Source organism: Temnothorax nylanderi, unplaced genomic scaffold, assembly GCF_030848795.1.
Source record: "Temnothorax nylanderi isolate EJ_2023f unplaced genomic scaffold, tnyl_v1.0 TNYL_tig0353_pilon, whole genome shotgun sequence".
NCBI classification, from domain to species: domain Eukaryota; kingdom Metazoa; phylum Arthropoda; class Insecta; order Hymenoptera; family Formicidae; genus Temnothorax; species Temnothorax nylanderi.
Window position 1 is genome coordinate 147,173 of NW_027249415.1, and position 9,875 is coordinate 157,047.

At 32.8% G+C, this 9,875-nt stretch overlaps 2 long non-coding RNA genes across 2 annotated transcripts; one reads left to right on the plus strand and one right to left on the minus strand.

Annotated features, from left to right (window-relative positions):
- Positions 1-5,126: 5,126 nt before the first annotated feature.
- LOC139781662 (uncharacterized) lies at positions 5,127-6,092 on the plus strand. Its single transcript, XR_011720616.1, has 3 exons — positions 5,127-5,354; positions 5,447-5,597; positions 5,683-6,092. It is a non-coding gene; the product is annotated as an uncharacterized lncRNA (long non-coding RNA).
- A 2,317-nt stretch (positions 6,093-8,409) lies between these two features.
- LOC139781670 (uncharacterized) lies at positions 8,410-9,462 on the minus strand. The gene is made up of 4 exons (XR_011720617.1): positions 9,235-9,462; positions 8,909-9,142; positions 8,665-8,816; positions 8,410-8,579 (listed from the first exon to the last, which is right to left on the minus strand). It is a non-coding gene; the product is annotated as an uncharacterized lncRNA (long non-coding RNA).
- Positions 9,463-9,875: the final 413 nt, after the last annotated feature.

Consider the following 9,875-nt stretch of genomic DNA (forward strand, 5'->3'; position numbering starts at 1 on the left):
TTACAGTACTGGCAGTACTACAAGCAATAATACTCATTAGTACTTCAAAGTATTGAAGTGGTCAGTACTTTATCAGATTAATATTCGGAGTACTATCATGATAGTACTGCCAGTACTGTAAGAACTAATAGGCACAGTACTGACCATTCTGCAATATTCTTGAGTATTAACATACTAATACCCAATCAGCAGACAATGTTTTTTACATGTGTTTTTAATATTTATTTTTTATTAATTATACATTTGTACAATTCATTGTAAAAATAACATTTATTTAATGTTTATTAAATATTTATTTCACATTGATTATTTATTTGAAGTAATAATTTAGAAAAAATCTTTATTAAACGTTTATTTAACGTTTATTTAATATTTGTTTTACATTAGTAAGTTATTTGCAATAATAAGTTTAAAAAACATTTATTTAACATTTATTCGACATTAATTTAATATTTATTTTATATTAATTATTCATTTGCAGTAATGATTTAAAAAAACATGTATTTAATATTTATTCGACATTAATTTAATATTTATGTTACATTAATTATTTATTTGCAATAATGATTTTAAAAAACGTTTATTTAACATTTATTCGATATTAATTTAATATTTATTTTACATTACTTATTTATTTGCAATAATAATTTAAAAAAACATTAATATAATATTTATTCGACATTAATTTAATATTTATTTTACGTTACTCATTCATTTGCAATAATAATTTGAAAAAACATTTATTTAATATTTATTCGACATTAATTTAATATTTATTTTACATTACTCATTTATTTGCAATAATGATTAAAAAAAACATTTATTTAATATTTATTCGACATTAATTTAATATTTATGTTACATTAATTATTTATTTGCAATAATGATTTTAAAAAACGTTTATTTAACATTTATTCGATATTAATTTAATATTTATTTTACATTACTTATTTATTTGCAATAATAATTTAAAAAAACATTAATATAATATTTATTCGACATTAATTTAATATTTATTTTACATTACTCATTCATTTGCAATAATAATTTGAAAAAACATTTATTTAATATTTATTCGACATTAATTTAATATTTATTTTACATTACTCATTTATTTGCAATAATGATTAAAAAAAATATTTATTTAATATTTATTCGACATTATCTTAATTCTTCGAGTGGGTGTCGGCCACCCAGACAAAAATTCAGGCCCGATATTTTTAAGATAGGCTTTAATAATCAATGTCCCTCCACCTAGGATTCCTATGTTTGAGTCCTTCTCTCGAAGATGCGTACAGAAAGGATTTAAGCCATGTCAGTTATGTTTGATAAACATTCGAAAGTTATTATAGATTGTGACCACCCGGGATGTGACCTCGATCGGTGTATATTTCTTATCGCGACCAAAAATTACAACATTTTTGTTCATCAAGCACATTTCGGGTTCTGCATATTTTATTTGAAACACCCTTTTAAGATGTTTCATGAATTTTTACGTGCACATAATTAAATTGGAAATATGAGACTGAATCCACCTGGGTGCCGACCATCCAGTGTGGTCAAGGCGTATTAAAAAAAGAGGTGTGGCCTCGGGAGGGTTAATATTTATTTTACATTAATTATTTATTTGCAATAATGAATTGAAAAAAACATTTATTTAACATTTATTCGACATTATTTTAATATTTATTTTACATTAACTATTTATTTGCCATAATGATTTGAAAAAACATTTATTTAACATTTATTCGACATTAATTTAATATTCATTTCACATTAATTATTCATTTGCAATTGTTCGAGAGTGCGCGGTAGCGCGAGATAGCGCGAGGTAGAAGACGACCACAAAGAAAACAGCAAGTTCAGAAATACACGAAAATAAAACAAAGTATATTCAAAGTCTAATATGTACAATTATTTACAGAGTTCAGAGCCGTGAGTGATAGCGCGCACTGAATCTATCACAGCGAAAAGCAGAGAATTTAGCTGCACAAGCTAATTCGGGGTCGAGAGCGGATTGCGAGTAGCGTTTAAGCGGTTTGCACGAGCGGTGATTCTAAGCGGGTGAACTTCGACAAAGAAGAGCGTGTGATTCTAGGCGGTGAGCGAAATAAGCGGTTTCAACAAAACGTGCGGTAGCGGTATAGAAAAGCGGTGTACTAGCGGTGATCTGCGAGCGAAATCGATCCCGCGACGCGTCGGCGGTCCCTTTATTACCTCCGAGTCGAAACTCCCTCCAGGCTGGTTGCAAATGATTTCGGGAGGGTGATTGGCCATCGGTGGCCAACGTCATTGCGCTTACGTCACGGTTTCGGTTGGAGATCCGAAGTGCTCGTTACATGTTTTCGATTGCTATGTTTACAGCATGGATCTTTCCTTTGTGTAAGAGCGGTTACTTGACTTTGTTTGTCGTCTGGTTGACCGTGGCAGCGTTATTGTAATGTTCGCAAATGTTCAGGAACGCGAAAAGGGGAAGATCCATGGATAAAGGAAAAGGGGATGAATAACAGAAAATAGGAAAGGATTTATGTGAACAGCTCAGCAAAGAAATAAAGGTACTAAAAGAGGATAGGAGGATGTATAGAGAATATATGGAGGATATAAGAATAAAAGAGAGGGTGTGGGAAGAAAGTATAAGGGAGATTAAAGAGAAAATAGAGGATTTGGAGAAATGTGTAATGGAAAGGTTAGAAGATATGGAAAAGAGGGTATGCATGTACGAAGAGAGAAGCGAAGGGGGAGGAACGAGCGTAATTAGTGATAAGGAAAGTAGAGATAATTATAGTAGAAAGGGGAGTACTTACGCGGGATCCTTCTCGGAGTGCAGCGAAGATAGGTTAAGTAATTGAGAAGTAGGCAAGATTAAGAAGTGGTTGGCGGATAAAGATAGAGAGAGGAGAAGGTGTAATATAGTGATGAAAGGTATAGTATTGCCGAGGGAAGTGGAAAGGGACATAAGGGGAGGTAGACAATGGATACAGGATACTTGATGCGATATCTTTATGCGATTGCTTTAATAATCTCTTAAATGCGACTTCACTTTACATTTTAACGAAAGCGTGTTTGCGCTGACACGCGATTATCATGATCTCGAACAGCAATAATGATTTGAAACAACGTTTATTTAACATTTATTCGACAGTAATGTAATATTTATTTTACATTAATTATTTATTTGCAATAATGATTTAACCCTTAAATGCCATACCTTTCAAGAATCTCGTAAATGACACATGGGGTCTAAAAGACCCCAGCATGAAAAATGTCTCCTTACTTATTGATTTTTTGATATTTAGTTATGAAAATTATTTTCAATGTTGTTCAAGGCTTAGAAAAGAGAATAAAATGCTTATATTGTTAAAATTTCAATTTCAACATAGTATAAAAAATTAAGATCGCCAACAGTTAAAATGTTGGCTCCAAAATCAAAAAAATAAAAAATAATAAATAAATAAATATGAGCTCCATATTTGGCGGGAACATTTGAAAATATATCATTCTAAAGGGTCTGGGGTCCGCTGGACCCCGGGTGGCATTTAAGGGTTAAAGAAACATTTACTTAACATTTATTTAATATTAATTTAATCTTTACTTCAAATATTATTTTATATTAATTATTTCATTATAAGAGATGTTTTATTATTTTTCTGTTGTCGTTTTGCTCTATAAATGCCGTTTCGTAGCAAATTTCCGCGTCACGTATCTATGTATATAAAGCTGATACATATATTATATATGTATGTGTGTGTGTGTTCAGATATTGCGCTCGAATTCCTTCGCGTTTTGCAAACGCCCGATCGTTTCATTCAGATGGCGCGACGCGTGAGTCGCCACTCTCAAAGAGCCCCCACCTCTTTTCTCGCTCTCGTTCGGTGTCATGGCCGCACTTGCTGCGTTTCTTCGGACGAGACGAGTACGTTTTCCTTCTTTTGTAACTGATTGAGCTAAGCGGCACGTATTCTGGAGCCCAACCGAGCGAGATTCGACTTCCTAAGGAGAGCTCACCGGCAGGAAAAGGAGAGCTGCGGCAGCTCGCGTCCGAGAGGGATGATTGAGGCGAGGAGTCCGGTCCAGCGAGCAGGGCCCTTCCGATATTCTCATTTGGGACGCCATATTGGAAGATCGACATTGATCGTAGTAGTACAAGGGGCTCTGCAAGGTTAATTCTCGTCTTGAGATCTTGGAATTGCTCTCATTCTTGTGGCTCTGGTTTATATTCTAGCCCTAGAATTGATCTCGTAGACAAATGCAGAGTCCCCCCTGTCTTTTCTTTTCTTTTCTTTTCTTACTTTGATTTCAATCAGTAATCCAGACTCCTTAATTCCGTCCTGTAAGATCTGGTTAATTGTAGTAGTACAAGGGGCTCTGCAAGGTTAATTCTCGTCTTGAGATCTTGGAATTGCTCTCATTCTTGTGGCTCTGGTTTATATTCTAGCCCTAGAATTGATCTCGTAGACAAATGCAGAGTCCCCCCTCTCTTTTCTTTTCTTTTCTTTTCTTACTTTGATTTCAATCAGTAATCCAGACTCCTTAATTCCGTCCTGTAAGATCTGGTTAATTCTCGTCTTGAGATCTTGGAATTGCTCTCATTCTTGTGGCTCTGGTTTATATTCTAGCCCTAATGTAATTTTAATATATGCATTACAATTTTACACTGTCAAATAGTAAATAATATCGTTTGATAATAATAACAACAGTATAGATAATAGTAACAATTTTATTACTTGACTTATTTTATTCTATTTTTGACAACTCGTATATATGTCGTAGGCAAATGGTTATTTTAGGAAAATAGCTTCTGACTAGGCAAATGCTATCTGCCTGGCCAAATAGCTTTCACCATTTATTCTTGCTATTTTCCTAGTCAAATGCTATTTTCCTAGGCAGATGCTATTTGACTGAACCGCTGTTAGGCAAATGGTATTCCGCGAACCATGCATTGGTGCACTTCAGTCGTTGTTTCGTAAGGTTATGTTACGGTCATTCTGCGAGGTGTTTTCTTTAAAGTCGTCAATTTTAAAACCATATGTTGGTACTTAGTTTTCTTTTGTTGTTATTTACTAAGTACTGCCCTCCAGCAAATACAGTAAAGTTATTCTTACTTCGTAATTGTCATGCAGGTATTTATTACATGAAGTATCAAGGACTGGGAGAGAATAATAGACATCAGAATAATATTCAAGTAAAGAAATCGCATTTTATATTTCAAAACATATAAATTTCTACAGCCACAATAAGAAAACGGCTTAAGGGACAAGATAAACGTTGGTGCACTTCAGTCGTTGTTTCGTAAGGTTATGTTACGGTCGTTCTGCGAGGTGTTCTCTTTAAATTCGTCAATTTTAAAGCCATATGTAAGTACTTATTTTTCTTTGTTTGTTATTTACTAAGTATTGCCCTCCAGCAAACACAGTAAAGTTATTCTTACTTCGTAATTATCATGCAGGTATTTATTACATGAAGTATCAAGGACTGGGAGAGAATAATAGACATTAGAATAATATTCAAGTAAAGAAATCGCATTTTATATCTCAAAACATATAAATTTCTGCAGCCACGATAAAAAAACGGCTTAAGGGACAAGATAAACGTATTTTGTAAGTATATTAATCGTTAGTTATTATGTTTATGCTGCATTAATCCCATCTTAATCCTAAATCTAATAAAGTTTTTCTTATTTAGAGGCAACATGGTAGATAAAGAAGAATATTATTTGCGGCTAAATGAAAAATATATCCAGAAAACAGTTAAAAAACCATGGGACTTACAAAAAATTAATGAAGTCATCGACATATTAAAAAGTTACCAAGAAAAAAAATGTCAGAACACTCCGAAGATGTCAAGCCACGAAAAATATTATGGCGGAAAATATGATCTCCTGGAAATATCCGGTATATCAAAGGTTATTTTAAAACAAAAGTCCCTGGGTGATGATATTATTTATGTTACGCCAATTGAGGAGTTTTTTGATAAAATTGATGAACAACACAAAGCAACAGGACACGGGGGAAGAGATAAAGTACTTCATAATTTAAAAAAAAAATGTAATATTCCAAAACTGGCTGTTGAAATATACGGAGAGTTGTGCACGACTTGCAATTTAAAAAAAACGCAGAAACATGCTGGTTTGGTGGTTAGACCCATAAAATCTGAAGATTTTAATGTTAGAGGACAAGTTGACTTAATTGATTTCCAATCATGCGCCGATGGGAAATACAAATGGCTTCTAAATTACCAAGACCATTCTACCAAATTTTTGTACTTGCGACCATTACAGACAAAAAGAGCTGCAGAGGTGGCTTGTGAATTACTTAAAATCTTCCTTGAACAAGGCGCTCCAATTATTTTGCAAAGTGATAATGGACGAGAATTTACTGCCGAGGTAATTAAAGAGTTGGTTTTGTTATGGCCAGAGTGCAAAATTGTACATGGACGACCCAGGCATCCTCAAAGCCAAGGTTCTGTTGAGAGATCAAATCAAGATGTCGAACAAATGCTAAGAATTTGGATGGAAGAGCATAAAACTTCTCATTGGTCGCTTGGATGTTACTTTGTGCAATGGCAGAAAAATACATCGCTTCATCGTATCATTGGAAGATCACCCTATAAAAGTCTGTACGGAGCAGATCCCAAAATAGGCTTAAGATCAACAAATTTGCCATCAGACTTTATTGATAAAATATTAACTGAAGAGGACTTAGAAGTCATTGACGCAAACATTACCAATAATAATACAGAAAGTTCACCGAACAATGGCGACGATGCAGTAGTAGAAGAAGATGTCGATTTAAGGACAGAAGGCACTAGTCAAAAAGTAGAGATAAGTGATGTTGGCATCGGAATTGCCACCGAGAAAGTCGTAGATTATGAAATACAAACGTATGTGGAAGAAAATATAGACAAAATACCTATAATAATCGACGTTTCTGCAAATGCTTTAAACCAGGACACTGATAAGGGCCAAAGTATGAACTCTAATGTCTTATATTGCTGTGTTTGTGGCAACGAAACTACAGGTGCACACACTTGTTCAAATTGCGGCGAAATAGTGCATGTTACTTGCGGTATTTCTCACGAAAATGACGAGGGATTTGGCAGCCAAGTTACTTGCAATCATTGTGTCCATGAAGAAAATATTAGAATAAACCGAAAAAAATCTTACGAAGGGCAGCTCAAAGGTGCTGAAGAAATGACCAAAACAAGCAGAACAATTTTCAACGAAATAGAAACTGGCAAATACGTAACAGTAGCTGTCTCGAAATTTGACAGAGGACCCTTGGACAAAAAGAATTTAGAAGGAATTATAGTTGAGAAGAAAAATAACGTGTACAGAATAGGTACAAAAAGTGGCATATTGAAAAACTGGTTTACCAGAGGCGACTTAACGTCTGTATCTTCAATTAGTTTTAATTATAGCGACATTCCTCAAGAACAGTTTATTTCTTTAAGAGAAGCCTGCGCCTCCCAATCTATGTTTTCAGGGCAAGGGTTTTCAAAATGTCAATGCCAACCATCAAAGAAACAGTGCAGTACAAAACGATGTGCCTGCTTTAAGTCTAAACATTTGTGCAATAGTAAATGTCATTCGAGTAATCCTTGCCAAAATAAATAATAAGGTTTTATTTTTTCTGATAGATAGGTAATTTACTTCGTTTAAGTAAGCGAGCATTGCACGTCATTGACAATGACAACTAAGAAAAGACGTACATTACATTTGACTCACTGTTCTCTTTGTCTTTTTTTGTTACTTGTTTACCTGCTATGCATAGATTGTTTTTTAAAGGTATACATAATTTTATGTTTATTTTAATCTAAATATGATTAATGAATATTTATTTTGTTTTAAATTTTTTAATTTGAAGTTGTGATACGTTTATTTTTATTTATGCTTCCGATGTGTTGCTTACTACTGTTACCTACATTATGTTGGTTTAGTATGTTTAATAATATACTACTTTGATAATTTTTATTTGTATATTTTTTATTTCTGCAAACAATAAGTACACCATTACACAGTCTTGTTTTAAAATATATAATACATATTATATAAAAAATAAAAACCTTATAATACAATTAATAACAAATACAAATTTAAAAAGCAAGCGACAGTTTATGATGTTTTATTGCAAAAATTTTCTCTTTATGCTTTTTTAAATTAAGGTTTTTTGTTTCACTAATTAATTGATTAGAAAGAATAATGTTTTTAAAAAATACAGAATTTTGACACTTCTTAAAATACCTATCTATGTAAAAAACAACAATAAACACTTTACTAGCAATTAGATTGATTAGACGCGTATATTATTTTGTCCCTATAAGCTTACATTGATAATAATATCTATAGCGTATGTTTCTTAAAATTTTTCTTGCAATTTTTGGATATTTCCAGGCGATCATATTTTCCGCTATATTTTTCGTGGCTTGACATCTTCGGAGTGTTCTGACATTTTTTCTCTTGGTAACTTTTTAATATGTCGATAACTTCATTAATTTTTTGTAAGTCCCATGGTTTTTTAACTTTCTGGATATATTTTTCATTTAGCCGCAAATAATATTCTTCTTTATCTACCATGTTGCCTCTAAATAAGAAAAACTTTATTAGATTTAGGATTAAGATGGGATTAATGCAGCATAAACATAATAACTAACGATTAATATACTTACAAAATACGTTTATCTTGTCCCTTAAGCCGTTTTTTTTATCGTGGCTGCAGAAATTTATATGTTTTGAAATATAAAATGCGATTTCTTTACTTGAATATTATTCTAATGTCTATTATTCTCTCCCAGTCCTTGATACTTCATGTAATAAATACCTGCATGATAATTACGAAGTAAGAATAACTTTACTGTGTTTGCTGGAGGGCAGTACTTAGTAAATAACAAACAAAGAAAAATAAGTACTTACATATGGCTTTAAAATTGACGAATTTAAAGAGAACACCTCGCAGAACGACCGTAACATAACCTTACAAAACAACGACTGAAGTGCACCAACGTTTATCTTGTCCCTTAAGCCGTTTTCTTATTGTGGCTGTAGAAATTTATATGTTTTGAAATATAAAATGCGATTTCTTTACTTGAATATTATTCTGATGTCTATTATTCTCTCCCAGTCCTTGATACTTCATGTAATAAATACCTGCATGATAATTACAAAGTAAGAATAACATTACTGTGTTTGCTGGAGGGCAATACTTAGTAAATAACAAACAAAGAAAAATAAGTACTTACATATGGCTTTAAAATTGACGAATTTAAAGAGAACACCTCGCAGAACGACCGTAACATAACCTTACGAAACAACGACTGAAGTGCACCAACGTTTATCTTGTCCCTTAAGCCGTTTTCTTATTGTGGCTGTAGAAATTTATATGTTTTGAGATATAAAATGCGATTTCTTTACTTGAATATTATTCTGATGTCTATTATTCTCTCCCAGTCCTTGATACTTCATGTAATAAATACCTGCATGACAATTACGAAGTAAGAATAACTTTACTGTATTTGCTGGAGGGCAGTACTTAGTAAATAACAACAAAAGAAAACTAAGTACCAACATATGGTTTTAAAATTGACGACTTTAAAGAAAACACCTCGCAGAATGACCGTAACATAACCTTACGAAACAACGACTGAAGTGCACCAATGCATGGTTCGCGGAATACCATTTGCCTAACAGCGGTTCAGTCAAATAGCATCTGCCTAGGAAAATAGCATTTGACTAGGAAAATAGCAAGAATAAATGGTGAAAGCTATTTGGCCAGGCAGATAGCATTTGCCTAGTCAGAAGCTATTTTCCTAAAATAACCATTTGCCTACGACATATACATTAATTGTGGCTAAGGTCTATACTATGTCATAGTGTAGATCTT